The following is a 23015-nucleotide window of genomic DNA, read 5'->3' as shown; positions in this document are numbered from 1 at the left end:
ATGTTCTCTGCGGCTTCTCTAGACTCTTTCACGTCTGTCACATGTGTTCAGGGTGAACCTGCTCTCGTCTGTGAAAAGCACAGGGCGCCAGTGGCAGACCTGCCAATTCTTGTGTTCAATGGCAAATGCCAATCAAGCTCCATGGTGCCAGGCAGTGAGCACAGGGCCCCCTTGAGGATGTTTGACCCTCAGGCCACCCCCATGTAGTCTATTTCTGACTGTTTGGTCAGAGACATTAACACCAGTGTCCTGCTGGAGAGGTCATTTTGTAGGGCTCTGGCAGTGCTCATCCTGTTCCTCCTTGCACAAAGGAGCAGATATTGGTCCTGCTGATGGGTTAAGGACCTTCTATGTCCCTGTCCAGCTCTCCTAGAGTAACTGCCTGTCTCTTGGAATCTCCTCCATGCTCTTGAGGCAATGGCACATATTGATGTGCTATCCTGGAGGAGATGGATGGCCTGTGCAACCTCTATAGTGTCCAGGTAACACCTCATGCTACCAGTAGTGACACTGACCCTAGCCAAATGCAAAATTAGTGAAAAACATTTAGAAAAGATGAGTAGGGACAAAATGTCAGTGACCTCCACCTGTAAAACCATTCCCGTTTTGGAGGCCATCTCATTTTTGCCCATCTAGTGCACCTGTTGTTATTTTCAATAACAGCAATGCAGCTGAAATTGATTAACAACCCCCTCTGCTACTTACCGAACCAGATCAATATCCCAGGAGATTAAATGCTATACTCTGATTAAAAAGTGTTCCATTAAATCTTTTGAGCAGTGTGTTATATATATATATATATTTATATATGACACACAGTCTGCAGGTCATGTCTGTTAGCTGTGTATGTGGAGGCTGATAAGCAGTAGACTTGGGGCACGGTTAGTGTTTCATTTTTGAAGTTTTGAACTGTTTATTTTTGGAGGGCTGTACAGAATCTGTATATAGCCACTAAATAGCACAAATAAACACACCACTGCTTATCACTTTACTACTGGACTGGTATCTGTGGCTGAAAAAGTTTGCTCCTCCCAGGCAGCATTATGCTGGCTACCTATCCCCAATTCACATATGATGGAGGATGCGGGCATTAATAGCAAGGTGACTGCCATTTATAAGACCAGGGTGCAGAATTGTAGCAAGCAAATGCTGCACAACAGGTAAATGCCCTGGTATACTTCCAATTGAGACTACAAGTGTCTATTTCAACACATAATTTTCGGATAAACCATGGCTACAAAGAGCCTGCGGGATATTAGCAGCACTGTTATGCAAATTAACAATAAAAAGGATAAAAATTATTTGTTTTACCAAAAAACTGATGTGTGTGTGTGTATGTCAGTCACAGTTAATTCCTGGAAATTGTCAAGAGAAGGTAAACAAGTACATAAGACTGTGTTCCGTCATAGCAGCCTACTCAATCCAGCAAACGTTTCATATAAATGAATCTGTTTTTCATTTTATTCTCAAACCAACATTGAAAAGACTAAGAGTCCAATACTACCTGTAGGCACAATTTCCCATGATGAAGAACCTTTCTTTTCATTTGAAAGAAAACCTCCGTCCTATAGAGAATGTTTTCCAGAACTATAAAATATACACAAGCAATGAGCCAGAGATAGCAGGCTGGTCTGAGAGAGACAAACATTTGGCTTTTGCTGAAATATCTGTGCTTGGGATTATATTTATGGCAGCCATGGTTGGAAATCTAATGCTGATTGTGGTTTTATGGAACAAGAGGAAAAAGTTGTCACGGATGTACGTGTTTATGCTTCACTTAGGTTTGGCTGACTTAGTTGTGGCATTTTTTCAAGTTCTCCCACAACTGATTTGGGTTATTACAGATGTCTTTATTGGACCAGACCCACTGTGTCGTATCATTAAGTTTTTGCAATTGGTTGGAATGTTTGCCTCCACGTACATGATAGTGGTAATGACTGTGGACAGGTTTCAAGCCATATGCTACCCCATGGTCACATTTAATAAGAAAAGAGCTCTATGGAACACTGCAATCTGCACAAGCTGGACAATAGCTTTTATTTTCAGTATTCCCCAGGCTTTTATTTTCTCCAAGACAGAGATTGCTCCAGGCATCCTTGAATGCTGGGCTCTTTTCACCGAGCCTTGGGGATCAAAAGCATACGTGACCTGGATTTCTATAGCCATTTTTTTCATTCCAGTTGCCATACTTATTACATGCTAAATTAAAATTTGCTGGACTATAAAAAACAATGTCCGCATGAAGAATCAGAGAGGAATTGCAATGTCAAGTCCACTGAAAGCTGTAATGAACCAGACAAGTAACATTGGCAGTATATCAAAAGCCGTGACTAAGACAGTGAAAATGACAGTAGTCATTGTTGTTTCTTATATCCTGTGTTGGTCACCATTCTTCATTGTTCAGATGTGGACTGCATGGTCTAGAGATACTCCAGAAGGTAAGGAATCAATGATGTTTCTGTTATTTAAAAGCATGATGTGTTTTCATATTTTAGACTCATAACAACGTTATATGCTTTTATGTAAAATAAATAAATAAATAATTATGCAATTATTAGCAAAGACAAAATGGGCGTTCACTGTTGACTTCCTTTTGAAAATTGCAGTTGCCTGGCCTGCAGCAAATGACAACCGCATTTTCCCAAACAGATGTCAGCAATGTCATCACTCATATTTTTATCATGATTGATGTACTTTAACTATGGTGGAAGAAGTAGATGAAAATAAATTTGGGGGGCATATTCCTAAAACTTCTGCTACACATTCACAAGGAATCGTTGTTTGTTTTTGTAAAACGTACTGTTAACCCATTAACCCCTTCCCGCAGCCGCCTCTCGGCCCTTTAAGAGCTTCTAGATGCCAGGAGGTACCACCCGTGATTGTGCTGGGAGCGTGCAGGGTGCGTGCTCTTGGTACAGTTGTGTGTTTACATACGGCCGCATGTATGCGGCCTCTCAGCATTAAAGCCTACCTGCTGAAAGGCCGAATATATGCGTACAGCCAGTGGAAAGAGGTTAATCAGGTGAAAATGCAGCATTACACCTAGAACCAATCTGTTAGCAGAATAGGATGGCTGTTTGCCCTGTGTATTCACAGGTTTATTGGACCTTAAAGAGTAACTCCACTTTTGTTGAGGAAAAAAAAATCCCCTCTGGGTGATCAATGTACACTGCAGGAATTTTTACACTTCAATACTGGGCACTTTTACCCTATTCCTGCTCAGGCCAATTTTCAGCTTTCAGTGCTGTCGCACTTTGAATGAGAATTATGCGGTCATGCAACGCTGTACCCAAGTGAAATTATTATATATTTTTTTTTAGACAGATAGAAATTTATTTTGGAGGCATTTAATCACCCCTGGATTTTTTTTTTTTTTGCTAAACAAAACAAAAAAACTAAAATTTTGAAAAAAACAAAACAAAAAAAAAATGTTTTTCTAAAGTTTTGCAAATAAGTAATTTTTATTTTTCACTGAGGTGGCTGCACTGATGGGCACTGATAGGCTGCACTAATGGGCACTGATGAGGCTGCACTGATAAGCTTTACTGATAATCAGGACACTGATGAGGCTGCACCCATGGGCATTGATAAGCTGTACTGATAATCAGTGCCTTATCAGTGTAAACAATGTGCTGTTAGTGGGGCCGCTAATCAGCAATCCTCACACAGTGACAGCGTGTGAGGAAAGGACTGCCGATATCCGGTTTACATGTGATCAGCTATGATTAGACACAGCTGATCACATGGTAAAGGGCCGCTGTGATTGGCCTTTTATCCCGATCTGTGATTAGCTGTCTCCAAACGACACAGCAGTTACAGAGCATGCCCGATGTGCGCCCCAGGGGGCACGCAGGAGGTGGGAATCTGAGAGGACATAAATGGACACAGAAAGGCCACACTGTACCTATCTTTTGGCTATAGTGCGGGTGGGAAGCAGTTAAACTTTGTAGCAGATTTTGATCTTCTGCGGCTCTAAAAGAGTTCTTTGACTGATTGCCTTCTAAATCTGAATGGGAGAGTCTGGTTCATTGGAAAAAATATGCGGCTATGTATAGTGGAAATATAAGGGCACCTTCATTCTATTGAGAATGTAGAAAAATTTCATGGATGTTCCGCGAGGCAAATGTGAAAGAGCCAACCAGCTAGGGGTGGGAGACGCTGAATCACCGTCCCAGCTGCTGGGTCAACACAGATGCATCGCCCAAACACCATGAAATGGAGAGGAAGAGGGGCATGGGATTTTTATGGTGCCATAATCCTTAAAGCTACAACGAACTCATAAGATAATATTTAAAATATATACATTTTATTCAAAAACAGTGAATTAAAACTCATTATGAGTATCAGCTAGTATACAAGAAAATCGCATAACATGTAAATCAAGGACATAAATAATACATGTATAAGGGTGGATAATGGACTGGTATGCGGTAGCCCAAGAACTTGGTATCAAAGCCAAAAATCCCCTGTTATTGAGTGGCAGGGTGGTCCATGTCCATCCAGAGACTTAACATGTTTCGCGGCTCTCAACCTCTTCTTCAGAAGTTTATTATACAAAGGTAAACTGTAACGGATAAATAAATGCAGCATCAATATCAAGTACAAAACAGTGAGACATAATGACATCAGTTCCAAAAAATACTGCCGACAGTGCTGTCCCCACGTAGTGCCACCACCACCAAAAGATTATGTAAGGGAGAGAGAGAGCCCAGCCGCATCAATTAGCCCCCCATGCGGGTGTGGTGTCACCCCAAGGAGAGAATCGCCAGTACCATAAGGCAGAAAACAAGAGGAGGGAGGGAGGAATGTAAAGCCAATAGATATAAGTAGACTTAGGTCCCACTTGTACTGGTGATAACACACCAGATGCGATGGGTATCAAAGTGCAGTCAATTCACTAATACTCATACTTGATTGGTAAAAACAGCTTCCACTTTTAATAAGACCAAATTGATGGTTGTGATTCCTAGAGTAAGATAATGAGTCTGAATAATTTCTAGGAAAAAATGGGGTAGATGCATATAGTATTAAGGTGTTTTAAAGGGAGCATATATAATGTCCATACCCTAAAGGGGTCCAAGATGACCATCTTAGAAGTGGATGAAAAGTAACCCCCCAGCAGTCAGGTGCGGTCTCCAAAATCTGTAAGAGCAAATGCAATTCAGCCAAGGAGTACTATCGAGGTGGTCATAATGCTGCAGGTGTAGGTATAGCATATAAGTTAACTCAATGGTAAGAGGGACAGGATAGTACTAGTCCAGCTAAAACCAAACACTGTAGAAAATAAAGCAAAATAAAGAAACCATGATAAGTTCATATTGGCTTAAATGAAAAAAGATCGCAATATATGAGGACTCCATAGAGCGCAAAAATTGTCTCTGTGTATTACCTGATAAGAGACGCCGCATCAGTCTGGCCACCAGTGTCTGCCCGAATGGTAGGCGGCGTCCCTTAAGGCGTACACAGTCCAGACGCTGACCAATCCCGAGACGCAGAATTGGCGTGCCGGACTCGTTGTCAAAGGGCGCACGCGCGGACCCCATGCATGCGCACTGTACGTCAACGGCTAAAGCAGAGTGGGGACTCCACAGCCGGACGGACCAGGGGAGGCGGCGGAAGGGGGCGGGAGAACCTGTCCCATAATCTGCCGCCACCCCTCCTCACAGAGCACACCTACCTGGTGGGGCCAAAGCAGCTAGGATCTCCCTCTAGTGGATAGTTGGGGAATCGTGAGGGCACACATATCAGCAGCCACATCCGGAACTGATGAAATCATTCACCATAAGTGACATTATACATAACACAGTACATACATGTACATTAAACAAATTATAACAATATCTTATAAACATATATAATGAATGATAAAATATACAAATAGAAAAAAGAAGGAAGGAAAATACTAATTTTGTTATGAAAAAAAAAAGAAAAATGGAATAAAGAGATAGAAAAAAATATAAAAAGTTAGGGTACTTGAACATACCCGTTAATCCATATCACAGATCGTATTACTTCCACCGCAAAAACCACGAACCATGTAGAAGGGAAAGAGAAAAAGACATCCAAAGGACCACCCGGTCACAGCATAAGAAAGAAAGGGAGGGAAGAGGGGGAAAAAAGGGGAAAAGTGGCCTTTCCATAAGTAAATCAAAGGGATTTTAAAGACTCGAGTGGTTCTTATGGCAGATCACAGAAAATGTTTATATGTGAGCATTTTATTTATGCCGGGGGGGGGGGGGGGGAGGTAGCATTGAGGCGTTCAATCCACAATGTTTTCCCTCGCGGAACATCCATTACATTTTTCTACGAGTCTGGTTCATTGTAATCAGTTGGTGCACTTTCTGTGTTCTAAGGAGGAAAGCTGCAGTGTCTGCATCCCTTTAGAAGTATTTAACTCTCAGGGAGTATCTCACCAAAACTTGTATTCTATTTACAGGGGATACCTAAAACTTGACTTGTATCTTAGTGCAGACTTCTGAGAAAACCAGTGAGCAAATCACCAACATGGTACAGAACGTCCCTAGGTTGCCATATGCTTTGAATTTTACAGGCAATAACAGTGGTGTCGATTGAAAAGGAAATTTAATTTTTAAAAAAACATTAAATTACAATTTGGCTTGTGTGGCAAGTGTGTATGCTATATTATTTATTTATTTTTTTGCAAGAAAGTGGAATAGTTACCCTTGATAATGGCTGTGCTCTATTTGCATGAAAAGGGAAAGGTTTCATGTTAAATCCTTGTATTTATAATGAAATTCTCTTTATTCATTTTAAATAGTTTACAAATACCTAAATTACAAAAGACTGTCCACAAAGAACAATTAAAACACGTACATGCCACAATATATAAAAAGACTGTAACAAACATATAGATAGGCGTTTTCCTAAAACCCTTTGCATTTATCATATCAAGCGTAATCATTCCCCCGCCAGCCCCAACTTAATGTGTAATAACGTGCAAAAAAAAAATTGCTCCAATAGTGATATTGGGGAAATAAAAAAAAAAAACAGAGAAAAAAAAAAAACTTTCATCCTTCCTTTCCTTAACCCCTTTGATGTCCATTACTTTATAATCACAACCTTCCAGCCCCTGCACACTCCCTCCCTCCCTAATACACATTCAGGCTCAAAATAGGCAATCTGTTGACCGTGAATAAATAAATCTCCAATCCATAAGAGTGTGAATATATATTTTGTGTAATTCATTTTCCCTTCCATCCCTTTACCCCACACCATGACAGACAGGATAGTAAGGGGCAGACTACTCCCCACTGAGAGGAAAGAGTAAGCGAGCCTATTGTATCACTTAGATGCATTCTTATTAAAAGAAAAAAAACAACAACAAACCAGCAGGGATGTACCTAAGCCACCTTCTTCACTTTCGTGCCTGCTGTCTCCTTACCATATTATGGGGATTCCACCACCTCTTCCACTCTCCCCTCCTCCATTGCATTTACATTACCTACACGTCTTATATAAAGACTGTTTGAACTCAATCCGACTTCCCCAGATTTCATGGAACCATGTATAGGAATCATTTTGTAAATGTATCAACTCTTCATTGAATCTGGTTCGATCTACTTCTCTAAACCACTCCAACATATTTGGTCTTTTCTTTGATTTCTAGTATTTCAGGATTCATATCTTCGCTGTGTTCAACAAAAATGGGATAATAGACATTTTATATTTTTCTTGTTAAACCATTGTGACTGGAATATGGTTCATTAATGATCCTATATGTGACTTCAATATTTCTGCATTACATTTCAGGTGCGGTATTCACAATTCTAATGCTTCTGGGAAACCTGAACAGCTGTGTCAATCCATGGATCTATATGTATTTTAGTGGCAACACTTCAAGATGTAACAAACAACAAAAGTATGCCAGAAAATGTAACTCAATTCATGGGGAAATTGTCATCACAAGCTGCTTCAATCTAGGAAACAAGGACTTTGAAGGCCAGGCCACTAATGTGTAGCAAGTTACAATTTAGTGTCCACAAATGTTTTTCCCTTAGACCTGGCTAGTTCCAAAGGTGACAGAAAGATTTACCACCAAGAAGGAAACACAAAGTCCTTTTGTTTTTTTAATGAAAAAGAACGGTTATCCATAGCAGCCAACTATTTCTTCATTCACTTTGCCAAAAATGAAAGATGAATGCTACAACTACTGTTGTGTTATCCCTACTGTGTTTTTCCCCAGTCGGGCTCAAGGAAGTCACGTTCCCGTGTGTAGCATTGTCCTAAATGCTTAGACAAATATATAATCTGCTTTCTTCAAAATTGTGATGTATTTTAGAATATACTGACCCTATATAGGTAGATTGCAACTATTATACCTCATCAAACCATGTGATTGCTTAAAAAAAAAAAAAAAAAAAAAAAAAAAAGGTTTAACTTCCACAATATGTGCAACGAACACAAGCATAAAATAATTGCCACAAATGATTTTATATTTGGTCAATGCATAGGTAGGAAAAAACATTTCTCTTTAAGGCTACGTTCACATGTGGGCGTAGCGGATCACGGGCAGAATCACCGCGATCCTGCCTGCGATCCGGAATCATTGCAAATCGCGGGACGCCTGTGCGATGCCCGTGATTTGCAATGGCACCCCAAACGCTGTGCGATGTTGCCACAATTTCCACCTGCCGAATCGCGGTAACATCGCTCAAACAGAATCGCAGGAAGCATGATGCACAAAAGAAGCTCCTGTACCTTTTTGGGTGTCATACGTCCCGCGATTCTGTTTGAGCGATGTTACTGCGATTCGGCAGGCGGAAATCGCGGCAACATCGCAAATCGTTTGGGGTGCCATTGCAAATCAAGGGCATCACACAGGTGTCCCGCGATTTGCAATAATTTCGGATCGCGGGCAGAATTGCAGTGATTCTGCCCGTGATCCGCCACGCCCACGCCCACATACTAGCTCATTATGAAATACTTACCTTAGAACGAGCCCCCGCCGTGCTATCTGCTTACCTGCATGACGGGCGACATGTCCAGTCGCCCGTCTTCCGGGATCGCGGCATCCGGCCATCTGATTGGCCGGAGCCGCGGTGCCGTCACTCCCGTGCACGCGCGCGGGAGCCGACAGTCACAGCACGGATCTCTGAAGGAACGGCACGAGCGGCCGTTCCTTCAGAGCGCATGCGCCAGTGACGTCACTGGCTGCATGTAAGGTAAATATCTCCTAAACGGTACATGTTTAGGAGATATTTACACTACCTATAGGTAAGCCTTATCATAGGCTTACCTATAGGTACAACTTGCAAAGGAGGGTTTTCTTCCTCTTTAATATTCCCTGTCTCTAATAGCCACTAAAGCTTGCCAGTAGATTTTCGAGAAATGTTTGCACGATCATTCTTAGTACATTTGGGGGCTCGATGAATGTCATTTGAAAGTACTTTAAATTTTGTTTATTTTCATTGTTTGATAGACATGTGCGTGATGAAAAAGATTGTTTCGTTTAGATTAGTTAATCTAGTTATTTTGTTTCGTTAAATTCAGTAGATTTGTTCAATTCATATTCGGAATTCGTTTTATGTCTTTTTTCGAATTTTCTTCAAATTTACCGATTTTCTTTCTATTCGAAATGTTCGAATTGATACATTTTGAAATCTGTCAATTCAAAAATTCAAGATTTTTTTTTTTCGATTCAAATGTGGCAAAGTTAACCAACAAAAGAAAAATCTTCAAATGATTACAATGACTCTTTAAATCACCTTTGGCTTAACAAAAACAGCATTATTTAGAAATGGTACACTAATAACACACACAGACTTTGATTTCAGAAATATGTTTACAGTTGATAATCGACTGGAATTTGATGTAAATTTTGATTCAAATTTACACAATTTGGATGAATTTTGTTTCGTTATTCCGAGCATTCAGTAAACCTTGTTTATACTGCAATTCGGGTATTCGAATATATACTAATCTCCAAATAATTAAAATGTATCTGAAGATTTATTCGGAAAGAAACGAACCACACATGTCTATTGTTTGATTTTGGAACAAATGGACCCTACCAAACAAAAACCATATACACTGTAGCAAATAAATTTGTTTAAAAAAAAATGTATCTTGCTACTTCAAATTTTCTTGTCACTGTGGTCAAAAATGAATGTCAGTTTAAGCCCACTATTGATTGGAAAATCAAATGAACGTTCTTAAAATTAAACATTTTGAGTTAAATTCTACTAGATAGCCAGCTTTAGTAAGAGCTGAAAGGAAAAGAAGGCTCTGTTCGGGTCCATTCACACCAGGTGCGGTGGTACTGCATAGGGACGGTATTCCAGTGCAGTCCCACCGCACCCCCACCGCAACACCTTATCTCCGGAGTGGCCGGTTCACTGAAAAACACTCCTGTGGTGGTGTGTGAATGGTGTACGCTGAAAAAAAAGTACTGCGTCACCGTGCGCTGGCCAGAAGAACTCTATGGAATGTCACTGTGTGACATTTCCATAAAGTTTGTAAAAAAAAAAAAAAGAGTTAGTGCGATTTGCTGGTATCAGCACATCAACACTGCTCAGGTCTGGCTGAACCACACCGCACACCTGCCATTGCAACACAGCGGCTGGTGTGAATGAACCCTTTGAGCTGATTAACTTGGAGTGGATCTGTGTCTATGCGCAACTACAGTGTTCTGTGTTTTACCAAACCACTTAGAACTGAAGAAAAGATCAGTGCTTTGCCCCTTCACAAGCCCAACACATTCCAATTTCACAATAAAAACATTCCAATTTTAGAATAAAAATGGTTAGAGATTGTAACTTTAACCAGTTCTGGATCGGAAGGATTTGCCCCCTTAATGACCAGGCCATATTTTGCGATTCGGCACTGCGTTACTATAATGGACAATTGCACGGTCGTGCAACGCTGTACCTTGATATATTTTTTTCCCCCACAAATAGAGCTTTCTTTTGGTGGTATTTGATCACCTGTGCAATTTTTATTTTTTGCGCTATAAACAAAAAAAGAGTGACAATTCTGAAAAAAAAAAAAAAAAACAATATTTTTCACATTCTGCTTTATAACATTCCCCAAAAAAATTAAAAATCAAAATTTTTTAACATTTTAGGCCAATTTGTTTTCTGCTACATAGTTTTGGTAAAAAAAAAAAAAAAAAAAAATTGCAATAAGCGTATTTTGATTGGTTTGCGCAAAAGTTATCGCGTAAACTAACTACGGGAAAGATTTATGTCATTTTTATTGTTTTTTTTTTTTTTTACTAGTAATGGCGGTGATCTGCGATTTTTTTTTTTTTTGGACTGCGACATTGTGGCGGACAGATCGGACCCCTGACTGACATTTTTGACACTTTTGGGGGGGACCAGTGACATTACTACAGTAATCAGTGCTAAAAATATGCACTGTTACTGTAATAATGACACTGGCAGGGAAGGGGTTAACACTGTGGTTTATCAAGGGGTTAAATGTGTACCTAGGGGTGTGTTTCTAACTGTGGGTGGGCGTGACTTGTGAAATGATCACAGAGACCTGTGTTCCTATATAGAAGGATCACAGGAGCTCAGTGATCATTCCAGGGAGAAGAACGGTCAGCTGTGTTTACAACAGCCGACCGTCCTTCTCTTTCAGCGGGGGACGTTCGCCGGTGTCAAGGGGCCATCAGGGCCACTTGCTCCATGCATCGGCTTCCCCGCTGACGAGGGGGGCGGGAGCGCGCCACCAGCAGCGCGCGCTCGCCCCCTAGCTGCAGGCGTGCGACCGACGTATACCTACGTCGGTTTGCGCAGGAGCGGCTGCCTGCAGCAGTATAACTGCGGAGGGTGGTTGGCAACAGATTAAATAAAAATAAATGAAAATAGTAATTGTCATCAAATTTTTCATATGCAAATCCCATTTACATCTGTGTGGTGTGTTAGCCAGTCTATTCATTTGAATAGGCTGCCTAACAAACTCTGCCAACAAAAAAAAAAGTGCATGCCTCATTTTTGGCAATGCAGTGCACCACAATGCAGCCATTTTTAACCACTTGCCGACCGCCGCACGACTATTTACTGCGGCAGTCAGCCCCTACTGGGCAAAACGACTTAGGGCTATGTCGCTCGCCCACGAGCCTCTAGGCTCTAACATCCCCATGCGAGTGACCGGTGGCTCCGATGTCCGCCGGTCACTCGCGATCTCCCGGTGGAGAGGGGGAAAGGCAGGCGGCTAATGTAAACAAAGCCGCCTGTGATTCTCTCTGGTGTAACTGCAGAGATCATACGATCCTGCTATGTAGGATTGTATGTCTCTGTGGTTACATCACAAGCCTAGGGATACATTTAACCCCTTGATCACCAATAAAGTTAACCCCTTCCCTGCCAGTGTCATTTTTACAGTAACAGTGCATATTTATAGCACTGATTACTGTAGTAATGTCACTGGTACCCCCAAAAGTGTCAAAAATATCAGTCAAGGGTCCGATCTGTCCGCTGCAATGTCACAGTCCCACAAAAAAAAAATCGCAGATAGCACTCCCTAGAGACACCGCAACACTCGGATCTTCTGTGATACCATAGAGATACATGCTGATTTATGTTGTCTAACGTGAGTGCACATCTTTGTTTTTAATAAATTGATTGTTTTTATGGAGTTACACTATGTCCCTATCATCATTTTTTATATATGCCCGTGAATACCGGACCTGAGTAACTTGTCACATATGGAGTGACACCTGGTGGATATCCATATAATTACAATTAAGCCTGCAGTGGTCTATCCATTAGGTTGGGTGACCAATTTCTTCTGGTAAGCTGCTACATTGCTTCCTTTGGTGATCCTTCACGGGTGTTCCTCCTCCTTTATCCCTTGGTTTACAACGTGGAATTAGGACCTGCCTGCTGAGACTTGTGGTTCCTTGATATTCTTTTTGACACCATATATGTACTTTTGCTGCACCGTTTGGTCACTGTTTGATCTTCAGTTTTTTCCTTTCGGTGTATGGACTATTGATTTTATTTATACATATGTTTTTTTAATATTTTGTCACATTAATTTTGATGCACTAATCTGATTCGAATCACAGTGTGCTTATATACCAATTTTTTTTTGGGTGTACATTTTTAGCATTTATTTATTTTTGGTCATCAGTATTTTTTGTTATATCAACATAATTATATTTGATAGCGCTACACCTATTGATTTTATAGCTGTGCATAGTAGCCAATCAGCTTCTAACCTCAGCTTGTTCAAATAAGCTTTGACAATAAAAACTCGAAGCAGTTGGGTTTCTATGCACAGCTGCACCAGATTTTGAATTCTCCAGTTTTAGTAAATTCCCCCCAATGTGTGTTGCAGCACGTTGCAGTAAAGCATTCATTACCATGCACATTACCATAATGCAACAGTGTGAGTCTGTCCTAAGCATCCTTTGACACCTATGCATTGCAATAACACACCTCAACCTATGGCACTGTACATACCTGGGAACCTTTGTAAAGCAGAATGCCTTCAAAATTGGGTTGGAGTAAGGGGTGGAGCAGTGGGTGGGACCATATTATCCCGACATTGACTGGGGAGAGGTGACTACACACTCACATAAGGGCCGTGTATTCAAGGAAACCTTATAAGGATAATTACATGTCACAGCTGGTGGATTCTCCTACTAGAGAAAACGCAATCCTGGATCTATTGATCACTAATGACCCAGACCTAATCTCGGAGGTAGGAGTCCAGGACAACCTGGGCTCTAGCGATCACAGGATGATCACATTTAGTGTAAATAACAATATAGCAAGGCAAGTGGGGAACATAAGAACCCTAAACTTCAGAAGGGCAGACTTTCCAAAATTGTACTCGTTGATGGAAAGGGTAAACTGGGACCGAACCCTGGGATCCCTGACCACAGAGGAAAAATGGGAATGCTTTAGGAACATATTAAGCAAAGGCATCTTGCAGTGCATTCCTATGGGAAATAAATTTAGAAGAGACAAAGTCAAACCTGGCTGGCTAAACCGTAGCGTTAAAAAACTTATTAGGGGAAAAGAGAGGGTGAACAGATGGTCAGAATGACAGAATGGAGCTGTGGCTTCCAGATATAGCTTCAGGCAGTGCCATCTTAAGAGCATTAAAGGGCCCCGGGCAATGCAGTGCAGTGCAGTGGGGCCCCGCCTACAAAATCATCCACGAGAATAAAAATGCAAGTTAACGATAAGGCGATATTTATTGGTACAGCAGTGCCAGGCTAATGACAGCTTCCAAGTTCGGCGACTGGGTCCAGTGAACACACCCACGGACGGGCGTCAGACTCGACTATCCTGTGTGTGCCTGTTCCCGTGGAGGCAGAGAGGCATTCCTGCAGTTGTGGGCTCCCCCTCCCATGGCCCAAGTGGCCTGACAGCAGTGCAGGGCCAACAGGCGCTTGCCACCTGCTAAGTTTGGCGGTGGGATGCACACGGGAATTGGGACTAATGCCTGGCTGGGTCGCTGGGCAGGTGGGGCCCCCGGGCAAGTGGGGCCCCTGGGCATATGCCCAGTGTGCCCATTCGGTAAGATGGCCCTGGCTTCAGGATCTCTCCCACATCTAGAGGATAAGCATTGGGGCTCTCGGGTGACCTGAATGTTGGCAGGACAATCTCTTGGTTCTCATGAAAAACAGAAGAAATCTTGCGGTTTGAACCAGCATGGGAATCAGCACCACACAGTCAGGGAAGAATGTCAGAAAAGGCTCCTTGCATCCCAGAGTGCTATTTTTAGAAACAGATCGGACAACTAACTGACATTTTTGACACTTTTTGGGGACCAGTGACATTACTACAGTAATCAATGCTAAATAATATGCACTGTTACTGTATAAATGACACACGCAGGGAAGGGGTTAATACTGGGGGTGATCAAAGGGATTAAATGTATGCCTAATCTGCTTGCAGACTGTGTGGGGGAATGATTCTGTGACAGGCACAGAGAGATAGGGGCTTCAGCTTAGCTGAAACTGCTGATCTCTTCTCCCTGCCTGTCTGACAGAAGATCTGCCTGCTTTGTTTACATAAGCAGGCGGGTCTTTTCTCGGTTTCTCGGATGATCACGGGAGGGCAGCGGCAATCGCCACCACTCCTCCCGCGGCCCGCCTCCCGCTGTGTCTAAATACATGCACTCAGTCATGTAGTACTACGTGACTGGACGCAGCCGAGCCGCCCTGCCGCAGTAAAAAGGCGGTGGGCGGTCGGCAAGTGGTTAAAGGAGAATTATGCAAAAAAAAAAGAAAAAATGATTAGTTAAACCCACAATTGTTTTTTGTTCACCACTACTATTCCCTTATACAGGCTTTTGAAGTTTAAAAATGCAGCAATTTAGAAATTGGATGAAATGTTTAGCACTGGGAAACACTTTTTGAAAGATAAAAAGTGCATTTTTTATACAACTATATAGATCAGATCAAAACGAGGGACAAATGAGGAAAGGGGGACAGAGGGACAGTCCCTCGAAATCAGGGACAGTTGGATTCTATGCACACAGCACCACCTTTGATTACCACCTAAGTAATCACCTACATACATATACCTGGTAACGGATACAATTGCTCACAGTCTTATGTTTACTTTAGGGAGGGGGATAAGTGCAAAATGGGAATGTGTGAAGATGCAAAATGTGGTGTGCAACACAAATTTAGGCCCCTTTCACACTTGTGTGACTTGTCCTGTGATTTGGGGCTGCAAAGTCGCATGACAAGTCATACTCCATGAGTTCCAACGAGTACCACTCATATACATGCGACTTCAAGTTGCAAAGGCTTCAAAGTAGTCCCTGCACTACTTTGGTCTGACTTTGATGCGTTTTGAGGTCCATAGACATTGCTTCAAGTCCAGTCAAAATCGAGCGACTTTTAGGTCGCACAAGTGTAAAAGGGGCCTTAGAGCCCACAGAATTAGCTACAAAAGCATGGTAGTGGTGAATCCGGGCCTCTTCCTAACTGTGTGCGCATGTGAGGACATATACGCTTTGTGGTAGAGATGCAAGGCTGTAAGCGCCTTTGGAAGCAGGAGCTGATGATATTGTTTTTCGATGATCCCTTTAAATTTGATCCCTTTAAATTGAAAGCTTGTCAGTGTAATTTTAATTTGTTTACAAAGCGTATACTGCGCAACTCATACTTTTCAGTAAGAATCCGTATTTCCATTTGAGTAGTACTAGAGCTCCATCTGCTGTTAAGCAAAGATAACTGCAAGCTGGGTCACAAGAGAAATCCTATCTGCTCAGCATATCATGTTGTCAAAATTGATTTCTTCTGCTAATGCTACAAGGCTCTAAACACTCAAGAATTGTTTATTGTTACCGGTGATTCACCATATACACTCCTTCAATGTCCACTTGCAAAATGGATCATTCTGGATTTAGATATAAAGTTTTGCTCCTAGGGAAAGACATTCGATGCATTAAGATAAAAAAAAAAACTTTTGTGTGCAGCAGCCCCTCTAAAATGTACCTGAGCACATCTCTATCTAGCCATGTTGCAGAAGTGTCTCCGCTGCCCTGGGCTCCACTGCTCATTGGCTGAGACAGCAGTGCGGAGCAATTGGCTCCCACTACTGTCAAATAAAGTCAGTCAGCCAATCAGGAGAAAGAGGTGGCAGGGCCGAGTCCTGGCTCCGTGTCTAATTGCTCGGGTGCCCCCATAGCAAGTTGCTTGCTGTGGAGGCATTCAAAAGGAGGGATGGGGCCAGGAGCACAGAACAGGGACCCAAGAAGAGGAGTATTCAGACCACTCTGTGCAAAACCAATTGCATAGAGCAAGTAAGTATACCATGTTTATTTTTTTTTTTTTAAAGAAGACTTTACAATCACTTTTAGTTTTTTAGAACAGTAGTATTAGAAGTAGATCACAGAAATAGAGACACAGGATTAAGTTATTCTGAGAAACCTGGGGCAATAAGTCTGATCTCTGCCCCTGTTTCATGTTGTTCAAACTAGCTGTGTTCCAGCACTGGTTATCAGATGTTCATGTTATTCTAGCAGGTCTTTTGAGCAAAGCCATTGCCATTGTTCCCACAACAGAAAAAGTAGTTTTACTGTTCTGAAACCATAAAGGAGAATCATCCTCATCTTGGAACTAAAGGCCTTAAAGCGGAGTTCCAGTCGTTTTTGTGTTTATTAAAAGTCGGCAGCTACTAAAAGTGTAGCTGCTGACTTTTAATAAACACAGGCACCTGTCCCACGATCCAGCGAACCCTCGGTTCTCTCCCTCGCCTCTAAACGGCGCCGGCATCACAAGTGTGGGCACCCGCAGTTCCGTGTCCCAGAAGATTGCAGGGTGGGTGGGGGAAAGGAGAACTTCTGCTTAAGTCACCTAGGCGGCCCGAGCTGAAGTGGGAACTGGGTACCTGTAAAAAGTAGGTACCCTATTCCCCCCCCCCCAAAAAAAAAATGACATGCCAAATGTGGCATGTAAGGGGGTGAGGAGTCCCTAAAAAGGAACTTCCACGTTTGGGTGGAGCTCTGCTTTAAATTTCTTCAAGTCTAAAAAATTTGAATGGGATCCACTATGGTTTGATCCACCCGGAAATGCAGTGGACCTTCAGGCAGGATGAAGACAGAGTCAGTCTTGTGAACAGAGGCCATGGCTGCTAAAGCCCCGTACAGACGTACCGAATGTCGGCCGAACGATCGACCGTCTTTTTTCCGGTGCTGTCCTGTCGGTTGAAAAGTGCTAAAGACTGCACACGAATTTTGTCGGCCAACAACAGCCGACTGCAGAAGTGATGTCATGTGATGGTTAACTTTCTGTGCTTTTTCTTCTCTGAGCATGCCCAGTCTTGCTCATCTGCTCAGTGGGCGATCCCCCGCTGAGCAGCACGGATCCGCCTACGGAGGCGGACCGCGTGAAAGAAGCCTAATGCCTCGTACACACACAACGATTATCGGCCGACCGATCGGCCGACTCTTGTCCAAGTTCTGTTGTGTTGGTTGGAATGTGCCTAGACTGCACACGAATTTTCTCGGCCAACAAAAATCTACTTCAGAAGTGATGTCATGTGCTGGTTTACTTTCCGTGTGTTTTTTCTTCTCTAAACATGCCCAGACTTGCTCATCAGATTTTTGTCTGCCGAATTCTGTACTGACTGGCGAACAATCGTCCGTTCTGGTGACGGCCAACAAAAATTTTAAAGGCTGCACACCAGATTTTGTTTGGCCGAAAAGTCGCAGTCGGTTGTCGGAAGCATCATACTAACAAGCCGACAATCGGCCGATCGGACGTTGGCCGAATATTTACGGCCGACAATTGCTACGTGTGTACAGGCCTTAAGTAGACCCTGACAGCCCTAAACACATCCAGGCAGTGTAAGGCAATTTCATCGTCATGTTTTGGAGCAAGACAGAGGAAAGAAAGTGAATGTCCTCACTAAAGTAGAAAGAAGAGGAGACCACCTTAGGTAAAAAAAAAAAAAAAACACCTTTATCCCTGTGAAAAAGAAAATTGTAATATTTCATATCCCATACTTTTCCTTTCCTGATGGACTCTGTGGCAGCATACGTTTGGGTTTAGCCCCGCCTCCTCTCCTACCCTATAGGACCCTACTCCCATAATATTTGCTCAGTGCTAGAGGCCACGTTCCATGACTAGCCTACTCTAGCAGATGGGAGGGAACTTCTGCTACCATGGAGTCCATTAGGAAAGGAAAATTACGGAAAGTATAGGATAGGAAATTTTCTGTTTTCCTGACAGACTCCATGACAGCATACCTATGGGAAACAACTAGCCATACACAGCAGTGGGCAACTGCTGGACAAAAAAACTTTTAATTTGCACCGTCAACAGACAGTATTCGCAAACCAAAGTTAACAGAAGACAAAGAGGCTGGTTAAACACAGTAATGGGCCATAAAAGTGTTAATTGAAGACCAAGAGGCTGCAGATCACTTCAGGGGCGACCTGCCGGGAGGCTGCCCATGATGTAGAGATCCCTCTGGTTGAATGAGCAGTCACTGCCTCGGGAGGCACCAAGCCCTTAGCTCTATAGGCCCACTGAATGGTCTGAACAATCCAAGCCGCAATGGATCTGGAAGAGGCACGCACACCCTTGTTCTTTCCATGGAAGAGGATGAACAGATGGTCAGAATGACGGAAAGGAGCTGTGGCTTCCAGATATAGCTTCAGGCAGTGCCATCTTAAGAGCATTAAAGGGCCCCGGGCAATGCAGTGCAGTGGAGCCCCGCCTACAAAATCATCCACGAGAATAAAAATGCAAGTTATCGATAAGGCGATATTTATTGGTACAGCAGTGCCAGGCTAATGACAGCTTCCAAGTTCGGCGACTGGGTCCAGTGAACACACCCACGGACAGGAGTCAGACTCGACTGTCCTGTGTGTGCCTGTTCCCGTGGAGGCAGAGAGGCATTCCTGCAGTTGTGGGCTCCCCCTCCCATGGCCCAAGTGGCCTGACAGCAGCGCAGGGCCGACAGGCGCTTGCCACCTGCTAAGTTCGGCAGCGGGATGCACACGGGAATCGGGACTAATGCCTGGCTAGGTCGCTGGGCAGGTGAGGCCCCCGGGCAAGTGGGGCCCCTGGGTAGTTGTACAGTGTGCCCATTTGGTAAGATGGCTCTGGCTTCAGGATCTCTCCCACATCTAGAGGATAAGCATTGGGGCTCTCGGGTGACCTGAATGTTGGCAGGACGTTCTCTTGGTTCTCATGAAAAACAGAAGAAATCTTGGGGTTTGAACCAGCATGGGAATCAGCACCACACAGTCAGGGAAGAATGTCAGAAAAGGCTCCTTGCATCCCAGAGTGCTATTTTTAGAAACCCTTTTTACCGAAGTGATGGCCAACAGGAAGGCAGTCTTGAGGGAAAGATTTTTTGATAGAGAGCTGACCTGCGTGCTCCAATTCAGTTTCTGAATGGAAGTCTAGGACAAACGGGAGGTCCCACTTAGGGAATCTGGGTTTTCTTAGAGGCCTAAGCCTAGCAGCCCCTCTGAAGAACTGGCGAATAAGAGGGTGTTTAGCCCAGGAAGTTTCAGTGAAGGCAGAAATTGCTGATACTTGAACCCGAAGTGAGCTAACTGCCAAGGACAGGTCCAGGCTAGACTAATCGGAAACCCAGGATATATTGTATTTTAGGGTCACTGAAAGAGCCCGCTACATTGGATATATATTCTGTAAACCTTGACCAGATCTTTTCATAGACCTTGTTGGTAACAGGTCTTCTGGCGCTCAACAGTTTGGAGATGGCTCCACTCGGACAACCTAGGGTCTTTAGTCTTCCCCTCTCATGAACTAAGCCATCAGGTGCAGTTGGCCTGGGCAAGGATGTAGAGCAGTCCCTTGGGACAGGAGATATGGTCTGAAGGGCAGAGGAACTGGGTCCCGAAAGCTGAGCTGCATCAATAGGGGAAATCATGGCCTGTTCGGCCAGTATGAAACTATTGCCACAGTTTCCGCCTCTTCTATTCCGAGTCTCCGCAGGAACCTGAGAATTACAGGAACCGGGGGGAAGGCGTACGCCTTGCAAAATCTCCACTGGTCCATCAGGGCATCTACTCCGAAGGCCTGGGGACAACGACACCTCGTGTAGTACTTCTCCAGTTTGAAGTTGCATGGGGAGGCGAACAAGTCCACTTCTGTGATGATCTCCAGGGATACGACCCACCTGAAGACTTTTGTGTGGAGAGCCCACTCGTTGTCCAGGCATACCCTTGAGAGAAAGTCCACCTGAACGTTCTGGATTCCAGGACGATAGACGGCTGTTAAATCGGACAAATTCATCTGAGCCCAGATGATGATTGGCTTTACCTCCTTCGGCAGAGAGAGACTGCGATTCCCCCCTGCTTCTTTATGTATGAGACTGCTACTGTGTTGTCTAATATTAGGTGGACGAGGCCTCGGCTGTTAAGCGGTGAAAAGCTTGAAGAGCGCGCAGAGCTGCCCGGAGTTCTAGAATATTTGAGCCTATCCCGCGAGACGGGAAGTCCCATTTGCCTTGAGCTACTTCCGTTAGGCAGTGCGCACTCCAGCACGAGTTGCTGGCGTCTGTGGTGATTGTAATCCAGGAGACAGGAACGATGGAGTGACAGTTGAGGAGGTTCTTCTGCTGTAGCCACCAAGAGAGGCTCCCCCGCATGGGATGATCCTGGCTCCATGGACTCCATTGCTGGAGGAAGCCCTTTTGGAAAGGCTGCATTTTCCACTGTGCCCGTTTCAGCATTGGAGTCACGGCCACCATGGTGCCAATGATCCTCAGGCCCTGTGAGGCCCGGAGATGAGGATGACAATGCTGGATGTACTCTGTCCCGAATCACTGGGATTTTCTCCAAGGGCAAGGAGATGGTGCTCTTGGGTTCTGTGCAGTAAGCTGCTCCAGCTCCCGGGACAGCAACAGCAAGTCGTCTAAATATTTGTGGATACGAATACCTCTGGTCCTGATCAGGGCCACAACAGCCAGTAAGAGCTTTGAAAAGACACGCTGCAACGTTGTAAGCCAGAATGGAATTCAAATGGGCCAGACCTATGACTGGTCTCCAAGAGCCGTTCTTCTTCAGAACCATGAAGGAGTTCTTCCTTTCCACCCCCCCCCCACACTCATCAGTGATGGCTCCGCCATGTTCACTCAAAAATTGAAAATTTTAGTGAAATTAAATGTTTGAATTATTTTCTTTGTTTCGGGGGAGATTCCACCAGCTCCTCCCACACTACAAGGCTTCTTTAACCATTTTAACTAGTGGTGGTACTAGGGTTAAAATCAAAGCTCGTGCCTGGGTCATCTATCTAATCCTCACTGTCCAAAGTTTATTCTGAATAGCAGCTCAGTTGTGAGGACCCGGCTCATTTAACTCGTCCCTTGAAGGGGACACAGCACGTCGACCGAAGGGAGAAGGGTATACCCGGAATCCAAATCTTTAAGAAATTCTTGAACCACACCCGTCTGACCAGGGACTCCACTTGCTGGTCTCTGCCTTCTCTTTCTCTCACAGCACAGATGTAACAAGGCTGACATAGTGATTTGCCTTCTTGGACCTGGGACCCACATCCCCAGCAGGGTTTCCTCTCAGAGCGGCTGGAGTGGGGGTGAAGGCGATGTCCGGATATGGATTCAGAATCTCCTCTGTGATGCTTAGATCTGGATGGTGACCTATGGCAGGAAGGGGTTAATGGAACCAGTCCTACCTGCTACATAAGGGTTGGCCACCAGGGGGCAGTGACACATCTATGAAACAGCAACAACCAGAAAGGTGAGGAAGAGAAGACTGCAGTGCAAGGCAGCTGGCGCAGAACTCACCAGGGCTGGGAATGACAGAGGCTGGGGAAGCCTCAGCACAAGCACGCAGGACATCCTGAGTAATATAGCTTTGACAGCTGTTTAAATTTGCCGTCTGGGATGGCACCACCACACCTCCAGCGTGCCAGCGACGGGATCATCACCCGGCGGCGACCGTGCATGTTCCCGTGCATGTTCCCGTGCATGTTCCCGGAACCGCACATGTGCGACGCAAGCCACGGCTGCGCAGACAAGCAAGGAAGGGACCCAGAGCGGCAGCCTGGAGTGCAGATGTGTTCTGGCTGCCATGGCAAACAGAAAGGGGGACAGTAAAATAACAAAAAAGATACATTTAAAAACACACAGACTGCTGCCACAGAATATATACATTACAACACCACGGCACCACACGACTGGCCTGGAACCCCAAGGCTGCTAAAGAAACGTTGCAAGCGTGTACGATCAGGGCCTCCTGCTAATAGCTGGGACGCTTGGCCAAATTGCCACTAACCTGCCAATGGCCAGGATTTACAGCTCTTCATGGCACCGCATCCGTCGCCCATGTCCACCCTGCTAATAGCTGGGATTGCTGGACTCCTGAGAGGGCACTGTCTGGATCCACCACATCGCATGCACGCCACCAGGCCTGGGTTGCAGAGATTCTTCATACAATGTAAGACTCCAAATATGTAGAAGGACAAAAAAGGAAGGCGGCCTCTAGCACTGAGCAAAATTGATGGGAGTAGGGTCCTATAGGGTAGGAGAGTAGGTGGGGCTAAACCCATACAAATACTGCCATGGAGTCTGTCAGGAAAGGCT

The 23015-nt window shown here is 44.1% G+C and overlaps 1 pseudogene across 1 annotated transcript; it reads left to right on the top strand.

The window, feature by feature from the left end:
• The first annotated feature begins 1525 nt into the window (after positions 1-1525).
• LOC309552595 (arg8-vasotocin receptor-like) lies at positions 1526-7979 on the top strand (annotated as a pseudogene). Its single transcript has 2 exons — positions 1526-2438; positions 7771-7979. The product of its transcript is annotated as an arg8-vasotocin receptor-like (transcript).
• The last annotated feature ends 15036 nt before the right edge of the window (positions 7980-23015 follow it).

This window comes from Pelophylax lessonae, assembly GCF_965119305.1.
Source record: "Pelophylax lessonae genome assembly, chromosome: 4".
NCBI classification, from domain to species: Eukaryota; Metazoa; Chordata; class Amphibia; order Anura; family Ranidae; genus Pelophylax; species Pelophylax lessonae.
This window is presented reverse-complemented; position numbering and strand designations above follow the sequence as displayed.